General features: G+C 39.0%; 1 non-coding gene across 1 annotated transcript; it reads right to left on the reverse strand.

Moving 5' to 3' along the window:
* Window positions 1-17808: 17808 nt before the first annotated feature.
* On the reverse strand, window positions 17809-17923 carry LOC129400366 (U5 spliceosomal RNA). The gene has a single exon (XR_008627609.1). It is a non-coding gene; the product is annotated as a U5 spliceosomal RNA (small nuclear RNA).
* Between the last annotated feature and the right edge of the window lie 350 nt (window positions 17924-18273).

Raw genomic sequence — 18273 nt, forward strand, 5'->3', positions numbered from 1 at the left:
TGGACCAGTTGGCATTCCCCCCAACAGTGAAAGAGTGTCCCTTTTCCCCCACAGCCAGGCCAGCAGTGGTTGCTTTTGTTCTTTTGAATGTGTGCCAGTCTCTGTGGTGTGAGATGATATCTCATTGTTGTTTTGATTTGCATCTTCCTGATTACTAGTGGTGTGGAGCATTTTTTCATGTGCCTTTAAGCAATTTGTATTTGTTTTTGAGGAAACTTATGTTCATTTCTTCTTCCCATTTTCTGATGGGGTTAGAGATTTTTCTTGTACAATTCTACTAGTGTCTTGTATATCCTGGATATTAATCCTCTATCAGATGGGTCACTGTCACTGTCATCCCGTTGCTCATTGATTTGTTCGAGCGGGCACCAGTAACATGTCTCATTGTGAGATTTATTGTTACTGTTTTTGGCATATCGGATATGCCACGGGTAGCTTGCCAGGCTCTGCCTTGCAGGCGCGATATTCTCGGTAGCTTTCCGGGCTCTCCAAGAGGGATGGAGGATTCAAACACGGGTCGACCGCATGAAAGGCAGACGCCCTACCGCTGTGCTATCGCCCCACCCATCAGATGGGTATCGGGTAAATATTCTTTCCCATTCTGTGGGCTCTTCCTGAATTTTGGTCACTGTTTCTTTTGAAGTGCAGAAGACTTTTAGTTTGATGTAGTCCCATTTGTTTATCTTTGCATCCACTTGCATGGTCAGTGCTGTTTCATCCTTAAAGATGTTTTTAGCTTCAATGTCATGAAGAGTTCTGCCTACATTTTCCTCTATGTACATTATAGATTCGTGTCTGATATTGAGGTCTTTAATCCACTTTGATCTGACTTTTGTGCCTGGCATTAGACAGAGGTCAGAGTTCATATTTTGCAGGTAGCTATCCAGTTTTCACTACACCACATGTTGAAGAGGCTTTCCTTGTTCCACTTCACATTTCTTGCTCCTTTGTCAAAGATTTAGTGGCCGTATATTTGGGGGTCTGTGAAAATATATTCAACTCTGTTCCATTGGTCTGCAGGTCTGTTTATAGCCCAATATCATGCTTTTTAAATTACTATAGCTTTGTAATAGAGTTTGAAGTTGGGGAAAGTGATGCCACCCATAAGACACTAGTAGAATTGTACAAGAAAGAAACCTTCAACCGCATCAAAAAAATGGGAAGAAGAAATGAACAGAAGTTTCCTCAAAAAAGAAATTCAAGTGGCCAAAAGGCACATGAAAAAATGCTCCACACCACTAGTAATCAGGAAGATGCAAATCAAAACAACAATGAGATATCATCTCACACCACAGAGACTGGCACACAGTCAAAAGAACAAAAGCAACAAGTGCTGGTGTGGATGTGGGGAAAGAGGGACACTCCTTCACTGTTGGTGGGAATGCCGACTGGTCCAGCCTTTCTGGAAAACAATATGGACAGTTCTTCAAAAACTAGAAATTGAGCTTCCATATGACTCCGCAATACCGCTTCTGGGAATAGATATCGAGGATGCAGAAAAGCACAGTAAAAATGATATCTGTACCTATATGTTCATTGCAGCACTGTTTACAATAGCCAAAATCTGGAAACAACCTGAGTGCCCTAGAACAGATGACTGGTTAAAGAAACTTTGGTACATCTATACAATGGAATACTATGTAGCTGTTAGGAGAGATGAAGTCATGAAATTTGTTTATAAGTGGATAGACATGGAGAGTATCATGCTAAGTGAAATGAGTCAGAAAGAGAGAGACAGAAATAGAAGGACTGCACTCATTTGTGGAGTATAGAATAACATCACATGAGGCTGACACCCAAGGACAGTGGATACAAGGGCCAGAAGGATTGCCCCAGAGCTGGAAGCCTGCTTCATGAGGGGAGGGGAGAAGGCAGATGGAACAGATAAGGGATCACTAAGAAAACGATGGCTGGAGGAATCAGTAGGGATGGGAGATGCATGCCGAAAGTAGACAATGGACGAAACATGATGACCTCTCATTGTCTGTGTTCAAGCCATAATGCCCAAAAGTAGAGAGAGTATGGGTAACATTCTCTGCCATGGAGGCAGGGGGAGGGTGGGAAAGGGGGGAGATCCCGGGGATATTGGTGGTGGGGAATGTGCACTGGTGGAGGGATGGGTGTTTGATCATTGTGTGTTTGTAACATAAACATGAAAGCTTGTAACTATCTCAGAGTGACTCAATAACATTTTAACAAAAGAGGTATTTTGCCCACTGACTGTCAGGATGGGCTTCCTTATGTTGTTTCTGCTTCCAGACTGGGTGGAGCTTGGGCCCAGAGGGGAAGGTGGCGAATGATAAGTAGAGGTGGAGAGAAAACCAATGGAAGTCAGAATTGAGGGAGGAGAGGGAGAGCCCAGGCTGCGAGACGCGGGGTGGATAGATGAGCAGGGATCGAAGAATGAGGCTCAAGGAAGGAAGACTGTATGAGATGGGAGAGACGAGACATTGAATAAATGGTAACTAATCATCAACCAGCCTGGTCCTCGTTCTTCTTTTGCCTGCCATCACCTACAGATCCTGTTCATACACAGTGGCTCGAGAGCACCAAATGCGGGCCATGAGAGGGAGCCGCCCGGAAAGCCAGCGAACACACATCCTTCCACTGGAGTATTCCTTACATGTGAGTTTGATGAGGATTAAAGCTGATAAATTTATATTCCAAATGTTTGATATAGAAACTTGTATGTAAAAATACCCAATAATGGTTATTTATTGCTATTACTGTGGTTATTAGTCTACTTGAGGCGCTTAACATTATAAAAGATGTATATTTATTCACTGATTCAAAATTTTGTACTTATGCCTTGGTAGGCACATTGCAAAGATTGTGTATAAATAATTTTGGTGAATTGTTCTCTTCTTGACCAAGTTACAACTAATTAGAACATTAAATATGTTGCTTTAGAAGAAAATTAAAGAGTTTTCTATGTTTTGGAGTCATTATTCTCATCTGGCACTTGAAACATATTTTAAATAAAACATTATTATTGAAATTTTCAAATATTTTCAAATGTTGAAAGAATAATGTAATGAATACACCTGTGCCTATTGTTCAACAGGAGTTTCTAATGCATAATCACTCTAGTTATATATATATATACATATACATATATATCTCCACCCACTCTCTCCATTATTTTGTAACAATTCCGAGACTTCATAGCATCTGTTACTGTTTCAGTGTATAGAAGCAGTTGTCTTAATAAGTCTTGCTATAATCTTTATTGTATCCAGTTTAGGTTCCCCACATAGTAGAAATAGACTTCCAGATCAGCAAAGTTGAAATGGAATTAGGAAAATCAGCCATCACCCAAGCAAGAGTTGGTGCTATAGTAGCTAATATAAAGGGCAGAGCTTTGGATGACTTCTAAAAGAGAATATTAGTAAACATTAATAGGAAACATTTTAATTTCTATGACATGTTGTTTAAAAAAGGTCTTGACAATAAAATTCACATGGAAAGTTTTCTAAAAGATTAATTAATTTTTGGTTTGGGGGTAACACAGTGGCCTAATCCTGGCTCTGTGTCAGATCACTCCTGGCAGGCTCAGGAGTGATCGTGATTGAACCCAGGTTGCTGCATGTAAGGCAAGGCCCTATTTACTGTACTATTGCTTAATCCCCCAAATTTCACTTAGATGAAGGAATTGTGCTTTGTCTTTCAGTGTATTATTTTATCTTTATTATATCCTAACTTGTGTGGGGACTTTCCAAGATTGAAAATAGGAGAAGATATTCTTGGTATTGGTGGGGGGACCCTTTGGAGAAAAAATATTTCCCAGAGACCTGCTGGTGGGACCCTCCCCCAAAGTCAGGGTGTAGGTTGTAGACAGAGGTCAGTCCGCAAAAACCACCAGCACCCAACTTCAGAAAAAACTCAGTTTTATTACCAAAACTTTGTTACAGAGGAAGCAAACAAAACAGAGAAAGTGGCAAGAGGTTCACCATTCCTGACTGACAACAGTCATAGAAAAGGCCAAGGATGAGGATCCAAGACAGAAAAAGGGCAGGAGCATTCCTGTGAAAGTCCCAGTGAGTAGAGATGTGGGACCTCTTATCCAAATCATAAAAAGAAACTTCTCCCAACTCAAGGTCTAGAAACAACCCAACACGACAGTGTGCTCGGCGAGAGTCCAGCTGAAGGCCAGTGAACTGCTGGAGCTGCCAGAGGCTGTGGGCCGGGGCGGGTGTCACGGTCGCGTTTCTGGGCAAGGATTCCTCGCACACAACACAAAAAACACAAGCCAATCCATGTGTCTTAACATAGGGGAGGCAATGGTACTGGCAAAAATGATGTAAATGGACAAGCATGAAGAAGGTCCTGCACATGGTACAGAACATAATGTGTCTGCTGCTGTGTTTGAAGGACCAACCCAAAGCTCGAGGTGGTCAAAGCTACTATTATTACTCTGACAGGGAAGGAGGGAAGGAGATATATTCCTAGCTCTGCCCTCATCCACAACGTTATGGGTGTTTTCTCTAGAAACAGTGGGGTGGGGGCAGTTTTACTGTAATGCTGGAATAGGCATAAAATGGTGCTTTTATCACAGTTGGTGGCTGGGGTTTCCCATTAGACCACAGCCATCAGGATAATACAGCATCCTCCTTCAGGGTCCTGAAGCTCCAGGTCAGGCTGAAACTGGTTGTATCCGGAGGAAAACAGGCTGCATGGATTCAGCCCAGGTCAAGTTTGATGGTGCTTAGCTCCAGGTCCTGATAGGTACATAAGAAACAGAAAACACGGTAATACAATTGTAAACTATTTCTATACCTACCCTCATTCATCCCACTTCCTCTCGCTAGAAAATCACCTCTGGAGGGAAGTATCACTTTTCTTTGAAGTCCCTGGGGTTAAGGCAATTTGACTGCGAGCGATTCCTGCTGAGGAGAGAAGCCCTGGGCCTGTTTGAGAGTGAAATGTTCTGGGCGCTAGTTTATGGCAGGTTGGAAGGTCACACCCAGTGACAGCCTATGTTGGTTGGGGTTAGGTATGCCATTGGGTCACTGTTTTCGGTGAACATTGAGAGATAGGAAGCTAGGAAGAGAGCTAAGTGCTGGGTCTAAAATGAACACAAATATGCAGTAGACAGTGGCCTAAGGAAGGGAAGTCACCTGTGTGTCTACCTATGGAAGTCACCTGGAGTATTTGGCCGGGGCAAGGGCTTAGCTCTAAAATGAAAACTGCCAGAATTGGACAAGTGCTCCAAGGACACAAGGGTTAAAGCTGTAGTGGGTTTTCCCACAACCCAAAGAAACTTTGTGAGCTTTGTGGATGCAGAAGCAAGAGTTCCCTAAAGCCCAACCTGGCTGTGGGTTTCTGAAGTTAACTCTGTATTGGTTACCTGATAATAAATGTTTATTATTATTATTTTGGCTTTCTGTTCTTCTGGGTCACACCTGAAAATGCTTAGGGGTTACTCCTGGCTCTGCAGTCAGGAATTACTCCTGGTAGTCTTTGGAAAACATATGGGGTGCTGGGGATAGAACCTGGGTTGGCCACGTGCAAGTCAAATGCCCTCCTTGCAGTCCTAATGCTCCACTCCTAAAAGTTGTTTTATGGGGGAATAAAAAGAAAGACAAACTCTGAGATGCAACAATGGAATTGTGATCTAAGGGTGCTCAGGTAGGAGTGAGGTACCTGGGCTAATGGGGACAGGGGCAAGGGCAGCACTGCCCTCATAAAACAATAATATTGGATTATTGGTTGGAACAATAGCACAGTGGTTAGGGTGTTTGCTTGCATGTGGCTGACCCGAGTTCAATTCCTCCGTCCCTCTTGGAGAGCCCGGAAAGGTACTGAGAATGTCCCACCCGCACGGCAAAGCCTGGCAAGCTACCTGTGGCATATTTGATATGCCAAAAACAGTAACAAAAAGTCTCACAATGGAGAAGTTACTGGTGCCCACCCGAGCAAATAGATGAGCAATGGGATGACAGTGATACAGTGATATCCTAACTTCATTTTTGTGGATTTAAACAAAGAATGGAAATTCACCAAATCAGTTTTTTCTTCCCTCCTTTCAGTTTTTTATGAAAACTGAAGAGAATTTTTTACTTTTTTATTATTTTTTTATTGAATCACCATGTGGACAGTTATAAAGCTTTCAGGTTTGTCTCGGTTATACAATGCTCGAACACCCATCTCTTCACGAGTGCACATATTCCACCACCAAGAATCACAGTATACCTCCCCCCACCTTCCAACCCTCACCCCAGCCCCCCCGCCTGTGTAGCTGATAAATTTCACTTTACTTTCACTTTACTTTGATTACATTCAATATTTCAACAAAAACTCACTATTATTGTTTGGAGTTTCTCCACCCAAAGTCGGACCTGCTGAAAAGGAAGCATCTGATAATTTGTTTTCCATTGCTGAGAATGAAGAGATATGAGGTCGAGTGGCCGCAATAGCACCACGTGGATTTTGATTTCTGTATTTCAGTATTTTAGTAACTAAGTCCAGAGAAATTTGTGCCAGAAATTGCATCATTGCAAGCTCGTACCTCTCTGTTACTTTATATTCCACATATGAGTGCAATCTTTCTATGTCTGTCTCTTTCTTTCTGACTCATTTCACTCAGCATGATACTTTCCATGTTGATCCAGTTATATGCAAATTTCATGATTTCATGTTTTTTGACAGCTACATAGTATTCCATTGTGTAGATGTACCAAAGTTTCTTTAAACAGTCATGTATTTTTGGCACTCTGTTTTTTTCCAGATTGTGGCTTGTAAATAGTGCGGCAATGAACATAGAAATGCAGATGTCATCTCTACTATACCTTTTTGCCTCTCCGGGATATATTCCCAGGAGTGGTATTGCTGGGTGAAATGGGAGCTCAATTTCTAAATTTTTGATAATTGTCCATATTGTTTTCCAAAAGTGCTGGACCAGTTGGCATTCCCACCAGCAATGAATGAGAGTCCCTTTCTCCCCACATCCACGCCAACATGGGTTGCTTTTGTTTTTTGGGATGTGGGCCAGTCTCTGTGGTGTGAGATGATATCTCATGGTTGTTTTGATCTGCATCTCCCTGATGATTAGTGATGTTGAAAATTTTCTCATGTGCCTCTAGCCATTCGGATTTCTTCTTTGGGAAAGTTTCTGTACATTTCATCACCCCATTTTTTGATCGGGTCGGCAGTTTTCTTTTTATGGAGTTCAACCAGTGCATTGTATATCCTTGTTATCAACCCTTTATCGGATGGTTACTGCGTAAATATTCTTTCCCATTCTGTAGTTTGTCTTTGTATTTTGGTCACTGTTTCTTTTAAGGTGCAGAAGCTTCTTAATTTGAGATAGTCCCATTTATTTATGTCTGTTTTCACTTGCTTGGCCAGTGGCGTGTCAGCTTTGAGGATACCGTTGGCTTCAATGTTGTGGAGGGTTTTGCCGACCTTGTCTTCAATGTACCTTATGGGTTCTGGTCTGATGTTGAGGTGTTTAATCCATTTTGATCTGACTTTTGTACATGGTGATAGGTGGAGGTCTAAGCCTATTTTTTTGCATGTAGCTGTCCAATTTTGCCAGCACAATTTGTTAAACATGCTTTCCTTGCTCCACTTCACATTTCTTGCTCCCTTCTCAAAGATTATATGATCATATATTTGGGGGTGTGTGTCAGAGTATTCAGCCCTGTCCCATTGGTCTGCAGCTTGAAAACTGAAGAGAATTTAAATGCTAATCCAGTTAGTGTATCTGTCTTAAGATATTTTATACTAAATACAGTAAATAATTTATTCTTTGTGGGCTCTAAGTTTCTTGTCATAACTATTCTTCAACATGATATGAAAGTAGCCATAGAATCTATAAATGAATGGGCATAAAGTAATGATTTTGGATACTGAAATTTGAATTTCATATACTTTTCTTGAAGTACCAGATATTCTTCTGATTTTTGCTCAGCATTAGTAAATGTACAAACTACTGTTAACTCATAGATCATAGAAAAGCAGACAATAAGTTGTATTTGTCCTGCAGCAATTTGAAGACCCCTGGATTAGTGTTTTACAGGATATGAAAGAAGTATGAAATTGCATTGATCTAATAAGCAATAAAAAAGAAAAATGAGCGAGAGAAAAAGTGACTGCTATGGAGGTAGGCTATAGGGGTGGGGGAACGGGAGAGGAAAACTGAGGACATTGGTGGTGGAAATGTGCACTGGTGAAGGGATGGGTGTTAGAACATTGTATGACTGAAACTCAATGTGACAAATATAAAGAGCACCAAAGGTGAGAAATTTTAGTATGGTGCTCAGGTATTTTGATTTATATGACAAGGTTTTTAAGTGAGTGCCCAGATATAGGTTGCTATATCTTCTCTATGAGCTATGAGGGCTCAATGATAAGTTGAATAATTTATATCTATAGGCAAATGTGGGGTTAGAGAGATAGCGCAGAGGTAGGGCATTTGCCTTTCATGAGACCGACCCATGTTCGACTCCTCCGCCCCTCGGAGAGCCCAGCACGCTAGCGAGAGTATCGCGCCTACACAACAGAGCCTGTCAAGCTACCCGTGGTGTATTGGATATGCCAAAAACAGTAACAATAAGTCTCACAATGAGAGACGTTATTGGTGTTCACTTGAACAAATCGATGAGCAATGGGATGACAGTGACAGTAAATTGTGAATTATCAATAAAATATGACTCTAGCTATCATTAACATTTTTTTGAGCTTTGAATAACGTGTTAAAGAGATGGGTGTCAAGTTCTTCTTGCTTTGATTTCATCCACTCTGTGCAATAAGAATGAGGATAGTAGAGGCAAGAAGCCTCGCCCTGGTAACAGAGAGTTTTGTTAGAAACAACTGGAGTATTTACTTGAAAAGCTCCTATCTACATTGAAACACTTGGGGATATGTTTGTCAGAGGAAAGATTGGAAACTTTCCAGAAGAATGCAACTATTTGGTACTTTCAAATGAAATTCCATACGTTTGGCCTGAGAGGTATGAATAGTGGAAAAGGAGCATGTAGAAAATGTAACTTTCCCCAGTTTGGGCTAATGAGATGGACTGGGGGTTCAGAAAATACTAATAGGCATTAATCAGGATATGCAAAAATCACTCCAGAGGTACTGGAATATATCTTTAGTTCAAGAATTATAAGAAAGACAAAAATAAAGCAAAAGGAAAACAAAATGCAAAGGGAGCAAGAAAACATTGAGCAGGTCGGTGTTCCTCACAATGTAGTCTTTGGATCACTATAAAAAGAATTGTGGGGTTATTTATCTCAAGTACATACATGCTTCTAGGCAGGTCCCATCAATTATTTTTGATAAGACACACTTTTGGACACCTGGCACCTGGATATACACGTTTAACATGTTCTCCACTTCTGAAGTGTACAGAAGTTTGAGAAGTACTGGTTTAAAGAGAACTTTGGCTTCAAATGGAGGATGATCAAAATGAATACAAAATGAAATAGAGACATCCCTTGCTATAGGAATGAATGTCTTCCTGAGAAGTTGTGTGTTAATAGAGGTTTTCTAAATTAGCACTTGTTATAATTAAATCAGTGAATCTCATTATTATTACTTAAAAGAATCCAAAGGTTAGGACTTCCATAGAATGTTGACATTCAACTGATTGCTTAATATGTTTTGGGGAAATAATCTATCATAATATTAGCTAGTTCTCTAAAACACAATTCAAACACTTAAAAATATTCATCCTATACTCGTTTATGTGATTCTTTAGCATTTTTGCCTTTCAAAAAATGGTTTGTGTCAATTTTAATTGTAGAAAGTGGGAGTGAATTAGATTTAATTAATTTTGACAACCATGATAATATGCTTGTTATGCTTATATAAATGAGATTTCTGTGGCTTCCCTATCTATTGCATCTCATGTTCAAACAAAGATCGCACGTTGGCGCAGAAATATGCTGATTAGATGAATGGCATTAAGTACAAAATTGTATTGTGCCGGGTGCATTTGAATTTTATACAAAGAACAGAGTCTGATTATACTAGTCTCTGATTGCTTTGTCACTCACAGTTTTGATAAATGGTTTAATCATTTAATGAATTGGTAATTTACTATTGAGGCAACAAAATATCAAATTGAAAACCTTCTGAAAACTGAAGTCTAGTTGAAGTTTCATTCATTACATTACTTAATAGTGTATATATAATTGTTCTATTTTTTTCTACTGTCCTTAATCACTTCCACTTGATTTGATAAGGTCCTCACAGGCCCTCTATAAGATTTTCACTTTGACAAGATGATGATAATACATATAATGCATGGCACATTGAGAATTGCAGCTACTCCAACAGAGGAAAATGATGGCATTATAGTAGAGAAATTTAAAGAGTCCCTATTTAGAAAATAAAATTGGTGGATAAATGAAATGCATTCCCAGCTTGTTTCCAAATTATCGGTTTGTCACCGAGACCCATGGAAATCCACAAGGTTTCAATGTAAAGAAATTCAGAATTCTCATAACTAAAAATTGTTAGAGCCCGAAGGAACTTAAAATTATCCAAATTCAAATGCCTGAAAGAACCAGACAATTAACATTAATTACAATATAAACAGGGGCTCCTTTCCCCTGTTGCCTCTGGAAAGTGAACTCAATGTTTCCAAATATCCTTTTTTATTTTATTTATTTATTTATTTTTTATTTAATTATTATTTTATTTATTTGAGGCACTGTGGTTTACAATACTTTTTTTTTCTCCTGGTCATCTGCTTTTTATTTTTATTTATTTATTTATTTTTAAAAAATTTTTTATTGAGTCACCAGGTGGAAAGTTACAAAGTTTTCAGGTTTAAATCTCAGTTATACAATGCTCGAATACCCATCCCTTCACCAGTGCTCATATTACACCACCAAGAATCCCAGTATAGCTCCACCCCGCCCCCTCACATCCCTAACCCCCCACGCCCCTAGCCCCCCCACCCTAAGCCCCCCCCCCGCCTGTGTAACTAATAAATTTCACTTTACTTTTGCTTTGATTGCATACAATATTTCAACAAAACTCACTATTATTGTTTGGAGAGTCTCTCCCCTAAAGTCAGACCTGCTGAAAAGGAAGCATTAGACAATTTGTTTTCCATTGCTGAGGATGAAGAGGTATGAGGTCGAGTGACCACACTTAGCGGCCTCTCAGTTTTGGGTTTCTGTAATTTAGTATTTCCAAATATTCTTTTTTAAAGAGAAACCTAGACCTGTTCTTCCCTGTTTATCCTCTTGCTGAGAAGCTGCCAGGACCTGAGAATCTTCCTCTCAATTATAGTTTATAGGAACAGAGACAGATGACTTGAAGTAGGATGCCCCACCCACATTAACTGAAAGCTGATTTTTGTGACAGAGGTTTAAAATAAACCTGATTACAGGTTTTTCCTCCAGGAAGTTTTATTTGTGACACAAGCGAATTTAGCAGTTGGTAGCACATCAGATAGAAGCAGACATAGAGATTATTATTGGGCTACCCTGCAAAGCACTTGACACAAAGTCTTCATTCGACAACTGAGACAGTGTAAGAAACTCTTACACAGGCTTAAAATCTAGATTCACCCATCATCTGAGTCACTGGGTAAGGTATTTTATTTGAGCAGAAATCTAAAACCAAGGGAAATGGTCATATTATTCAGAAGTGTGTGTGGATATATTTAGGTTTATTGAAGATAATTGTACTTACATTTCAAGGCTGCTGTGAGAGTTAGATGAGAACTTGTGAAAGGTCTAGTGTTATTTTATGGTTCCTTTTGCTGCTTCTTACCACACAGATATTAACATATAAAGTTAACCTCAATAAAGAGTACGATGCCATTATCATTAATCCAGGTAAGTGATGGATAAAATTTTTCCTTATATATTTAGCAAAGACTTCTATCTATATTCTCTGTATCTTTTCCAGACTCAGATCTTGAGGAGAACTGATAAAAGTTCCTAGACACTGGCCCTGTCTGCTTATATCTGTTAGAATTCAATAGAGAAAATAGAAGACACTCTGGTCATTTTATGTTGAAAGGATTTTTTTTGGTGGGGAGAGCACATTAAACTTTGTCCAGGCATTCCTTATTCTGCTCTCAGGTATCACTCCTGATGGGGTTTGGAGGACCATGTGGGGTGCTGGGCATTGGACCCAGGTAGATTTGCATGGAAGGTCAGCACCCTACCGGCTGTACTCCAGCCCTATGGGATTTACAACAGAAACTAAATATTTATTCCTAGATTGCTAAGGGACTTATACATTTCAATAATGAATTAATGGCTTATTTATAATGAATGTTCTATGTCTTATGAATCTTTTCAATAGCTCCTATCTTAGCATAAACCCTTTCTACTTTTATAGCCCTATTCAGATTTTCCCTTAAAATTTTCTTAATTCTCTTAACTCTTGCTAAAATTTAACAGTTGTAGGCTTTACCTATTTCATGTAAATTCTAAAGTATATTAGTGGGCCAATGTCCCACCATTGTTTCCATGCAAACTCATCTACCGACCGTGTTTTAGAGACTCATAAATAAATATTGAAAGAGATCTACTAGCCACAAAAATATCTTGGACACCAGTTCCTAGCTAGGACCTCTGGGCTATCTAGAAGGGGTGCAGGCCAACTTCCACTCTTACAAAGTCCTGGCAGTCTCTCCCACACATCAAAGCTGCTGCCATGCCTCTGGCTAGACTGCCTAATTAAGTATTCTGGATGTTCTGGAGCATTAATGGCTGCGCCACATCTCCAAACTCTACAACACTGACATCACAGTAGTAGCACACCAGATTGGATGGTATGTAGTGTGGAAGCCAACCAATCTCAACTAACATAAATATTAACACAGAAAATGTAACTTGCAACAATAGCTTAGTAAGCCCTCAGACAAGGACTTAATGTCCCCATGGTGAGATACAACAATTTTCACAAATTTTATTCTGTGGAAATATTTTATTAAATTTATTTATTCTTTAATTAGTGAATCACCGTGAGGGTACAGTTACAGATTTACACATTTTCATGCTTGTGTTTCCCTCATACAATGTTCGAGAACCTATCCCTCCACCAGTGCCCATTCTCCACCACCAATTAACCCAATATCACTCCCACCCCCCCAATAGTATCTCCCCCCACCCCACCCTGCCTCTGTGGCAGTGTATTACCTTTTGTTCTCTCTCTCCAATTGGGTGTTGTGGTTTGCAATAGAGGTATTGAGTGGCCATTATGTTCAGCCTCTAGTCTCCTTTCAGCACGAATCTCCCTTCCCGCATGTGGTCTCCAACCACATTTTACTTGGTGTTCCCTTCTCTATCTGAGCTGTCTTTTCCCCCAGCATGTGAGACCAGCTTCCAAGCCATGGAGACAACCTCCTGGTACTTCTTTCAACTATTCTTGGGTATTAGTCTCCTATTCTGTTATTTTATATTGCACAGATGAGTGCAATCTTTCTATGTCTGTCTCTCTCTTTCTGACTCATTTCACTTAGCATGATACTTTCCATGTTGATCCATTTATATGCAAAGTTCATGACCTCCTTTTTTTCTAACAGCTGCATAGTATTCCATTGTGTAGATGTACCAAAGTTTCTTCAACCAGTCATCTGTTCTAGGGCACTCGGGTCTTTTCCAGATTCTGGCTATTGTAAACAGTGCTGTGATGAACATATAAGTGCAGATGTCATTTCGACTATACTTTTTTGCTCCTCAGGGATATATTTCCAGCAGTGGTATTGCTGGGTCAAATGGGAGCTCAATTTCTAATTCTTTGAGAAGCCTCCATATTGTTTTCCAAAAGGGCTGAACCAGTAGGCATTCCCACCAGCAGTGTAGAAGGGTCCCTTTCTCCCCACATCCTCTCCAACTGTGGTTGCTTTTGTTCTTTTGGATGTGTGCCAGTCTCTGTGGTGTGAGGTGGTATCTCATGGTTGTTTTGATCTGCATCTTCCTGATGATTAGTGATGTAGAGCACTTTTTCATGTGCCTTTTAGCCATTCATATCTCTTCCTTGGAAAAGATTCTGTTTATTTCTTCGCTCCATTTTCTGATGGGATGTGATGTTTTCTTCTTGTAGAGTTCAACCAGTGCCTTAAATACCCATTGTATCAACCCCTTATCTGATGGGTATTGGGTGAATATCCTTTCCCATCATGTAGATTGTTTTTGTATTCTGGTCACTGTATCTTTTGCAGTGCAGAAGCTTCTTAGTTTAATGTAGTCCCATTTGTTTATCTCTGTTTCCACTTGGTTGATCAGTTGCATGTCATCTTTGAAGATACCTTTAGCTTCAATATCGTGGAGGGTTTTGCCGACCTTGTCTTCAATGTACCTTATGGTTTGTGGTCTGATGTTGAGGTCTTTAATCCATTTTGATCTGACTTTTGTGCATGGTGTCAGGTCGAGGTCTAAGCCCATTCTTTTGCATGTGGTTGTCCAGTTGTGCCAGCACCATTTGTTAAAGAGACTTTCCTTGCTCCACTTTACATTTCTTGTTCGTTATCAAAGATTAGATGATCATACATTTTGGGTTGTGTGTAGGGATATTCCACCCTGTTCCATTGGCTGCGGTTCTGCATTTTGCCAGTTCTCCTCAAGCTTTTCCAGGAAATTAAAAAAACAGTAACTCTCTCAAATAGTTTCTATGAAGCACATATCTCCCTAATAACAAAAGCAAACAAAGACACCACTAACAAAGAAAATTACAGACCAATATCCCTGATGAACACTGATGTGAAGATCCTCAACAAAATATTAGCAAATAGGATCCAAGAACTCATCAAAAAGATCATATACCATGACCAAGTAGGATTCATCCCAGGGATGCAAGGATGGTTTAACATTTGGAAATCAATCAATATAATTCATATCAATAAAAGTAAAGATAAAAACCATATGATCATATCAATAGATGTAGAAAAAGCATTTGACATGATCCAACATCCATTCATGATGAAAACCCTCACCAAAACTTAGTTACTAAAATAGTAAAATACAGAAATCCAAAACCGTGCGGCTGCTATTGCCGCTGCTCAACCTCATATATCTTCATTTGCAGCGATGGAAAACAAATTATCAAATGCTTCCCTTTCAGCAGGTCCGACTTTGGGGGGGAGAAACTCCAAACAATAATAATGAGATTTTTGTTGAAATATTGAATGTAATCAAAGTAAAGTGAAAGTAAAATGAAATTAATTAGTTACACAGGCGGGGTGGGGGGCTGGGGAGGTGGGAGTTGGGGGAGGTGTACTGTAATTCTTGGTGGTGGAATATGTGCACTGGTGAAGGGATGGGTGTTCAAGCATTGTATAACTGAGACTTAAGCCTGAAAGCTTTGCAACTTTCCACATGGTCATTCAATAAAATAAAATAAAATAAATTAAATTTAAAAAACCCTCACCAAAATGGGTTTTGGAGGAACTTTCCTCAAGATAGTTAAAGCCATCTACCACAAGCCTAGGACAAGCATTATCCTCAATGGGGAAAAACTAAGGGCCTTTCTTCTAAGATCAGGGATAGGATTAGGATGCCCACTCTCACCACTTCTCTTCAATGTAGTACTGGAAATATTTGCAATAGCTGTTAGGCAAGAAAAAGATATTAAGGGCATCCAGTTAGGAAAGGAAGAAATCAAACTCTCACTATTTGCAGATGATATAATACTATATCTAGAGAAGCCTAAAGCCTCTACTAAGAAACTCTTAGAAACAATAGACTTATACAGTAAAGTTGCAGGCTACAAAATCAGTACCCAAAAATCCATGGCCTTCCTCTATGCAAACAATGAGACAGAGGAAAGGGACATGAAAAAAGCAATCCCATTCACAATCATGCCTCAGAAAATCAAGTACCTCGGAATCAGCTTAACCAAGGAAATAAAGGACTTCTACAAAGAAAACTATAAAACGCTATTCCATGAAATAAAAGAGGACATGAGGAAATGGAAACATATACCCTGCTTATGGATAGGGAGAATCAACATTGTAGAAATGGTAATACTACTCAAAGCATTATACAGATTCAACGCGATCCCTACAAGTATACCCATGACATTCTTCAAAGAAATGGATTAAGCAATTCTGAAATTCATATGGAACAACAAACGTCCACGAATTGCTAAAACAATTCTTGAGAAAAAGACCGTGGGAGGCATCACCCTCCCCAACCTTAAACTTTACTACAAAGTGGTAACAATTAAAACAGCATGGCACTGTGGAAATATTTTTAAATAATCCCATTAGTCATTTAGTGGCAACAAGCAATACAAAATAATTTATTATGGGCCTTCTTGGAAGCAGGCTTGAGGGGTGTTTGAGAAAATGGAGACAATGATGGAAGGAAGGTGATGGTGATGGTCGGATTGGTATTGGAACATTGAATGCTTATAACAAATCCATGAACAACTTTGCAAAGCAGTCTTTACAAATAAAGTGGAGGAAAGTGAAACCTGTGTAAATAACTAATAAAATATATTAGTGAAAAATTAAAATATAGTTTTGTAAATGACAAGGAAGACAGCATTAGTACTATAATCAGACCCAAACACAAACTAAAAGTTAATGCAATATATTTTAGATACAAGTGTTGAAAATTTATTTATGTCAATGAGGGTAGGTACTATAGTAAATGATTTTCATTTATTTGCACAGGTTAGACTCATGTAGCAAACATCACAAATGGACTTTTATTGATTTATTTTCTGAAAATTACATTTGCCATTCCTTTAAGTCTTCTTGGAGCAAGCAATATGAAATAAATTTGCTTGAAATTTATTATGAAATAAATGAAATATGAAATAATTTAATGTGAAAATGAAATAAATTTAATATTAAATAATTATGAAATAGTTATGAAATAAGTTTTACATGCCTTCTAAGTGAAAGCTGGTAGTGAAGAGGAAGACTGGGGACATTTCTAGTCACACTGGTGGTAGGATTGGTGTTGGAACAGTGTATGCGTGAAACACCTCCATGTGAATAACTGTAAATCAGTGTTTTAATAAACATAAATTAAAACATGTTTATAAGCATTGGAAGAGTGAGCTCTAGGCTGCATGTAAAGGAATGGCTCCCAGAATCTTACAGAACTGCTCTACTAGTTGGTTACTCCCTCTGAAATGCTTGCATTCAAAAACGCAGCAGCAGGGTTTAAATCCAGAGACTGATATCTGGAATTAAGAACTTCCTTTGTCACTGCTATACTACCTTTTGACACCAAGGGAGTTGGAGATGAGCTTCTGGTGCACTGCTGCAGAACATTCTCATGTCTGCAAGCCCCAGGGTAAAAAGAACCTAGAGTGACTGGGAAAGTGGTGTGGTTTTCACATCTGTTTTCCAAATATCCTGTAGGTACACATATTTGGTGGCATTTATTTCAGTCCCAGAAATATAGGTAACAGTCTGTGAAATGTAGTTTTAAGTTTCCCAGTCTTTGTAGCTGAGGAGGCACTAGAATGAAGATTGACTAAAAAATGAACAATTCAGTCCACAACAATATTTCTGCTACCATACTAGTCGAGTATGGTAACAAGATCTATAGCATTGTTTCTGCTACCCTAATAGTCTGTGAAGGCTTTCAGAATCCTTGTTCAGGGCTTGCCACTGAGTATCCTCTAAATTCTAAACTATAGTAAAAACTAATTGTATTGCTAATTCTTTTTTTTTAATTTTTATTAAATCACCATGTGGAAAGTTACAAAGTTCTCAGGTTTATATGTCAGTTATACAATATTCAAACACCCATCCCTTCACCAGTGCCCATATTCAACCACCAGAAACCCCAGTATACCCCCCGCCCCCACCCCCTACCCCCTACTGTTTAACTAATGAATTTCACTTCATTTTTTCTTTACCTTGATTACATTCCATAATTCAACACAAAACTCACTATAGTTGTTGGAGAAAACTCAGAATTGTTCCTCTCCACGGAAATCTTTAGTAAAAGGCGAAAGATTTATGCGATCTGAAGAGAAACCAGAGTATGTATTGTTAATTCTGATCAAACACATTTGTCATTTTGTGCCTACGCTTTATCTATCTTCAGTTTTCAAATAGAGGTAATGTAAGATTCTTTATTATCTATAGTGAGGGGGTAGGTAGTAGAGGACTAGGCTAGAAATAAACTATTTCATGATCATTTAGCATGTTCTCAGTTCAATGTAAGGTCTTATGGTTACAGATCTTTTTTTTTTGTGTTGATTGAGGGTAAGCAGCAAATGAAATCTAGGACTCTTCCTAAACGTCAGATTCCAGTGACTGCATTTTATGTAATTAAACTTTTTGGAATCCATGGCTTTTAAAAAAGTGTTTTATACTGCCTCTTTGGTTTTGTT

Source organism: Sorex araneus, chromosome X (genome assembly GCF_027595985.1).
Source record: "Sorex araneus isolate mSorAra2 chromosome X, mSorAra2.pri, whole genome shotgun sequence".
NCBI classification, from domain to species: domain Eukaryota; kingdom Metazoa; phylum Chordata; class Mammalia; order Eulipotyphla; family Soricidae; genus Sorex; species Sorex araneus.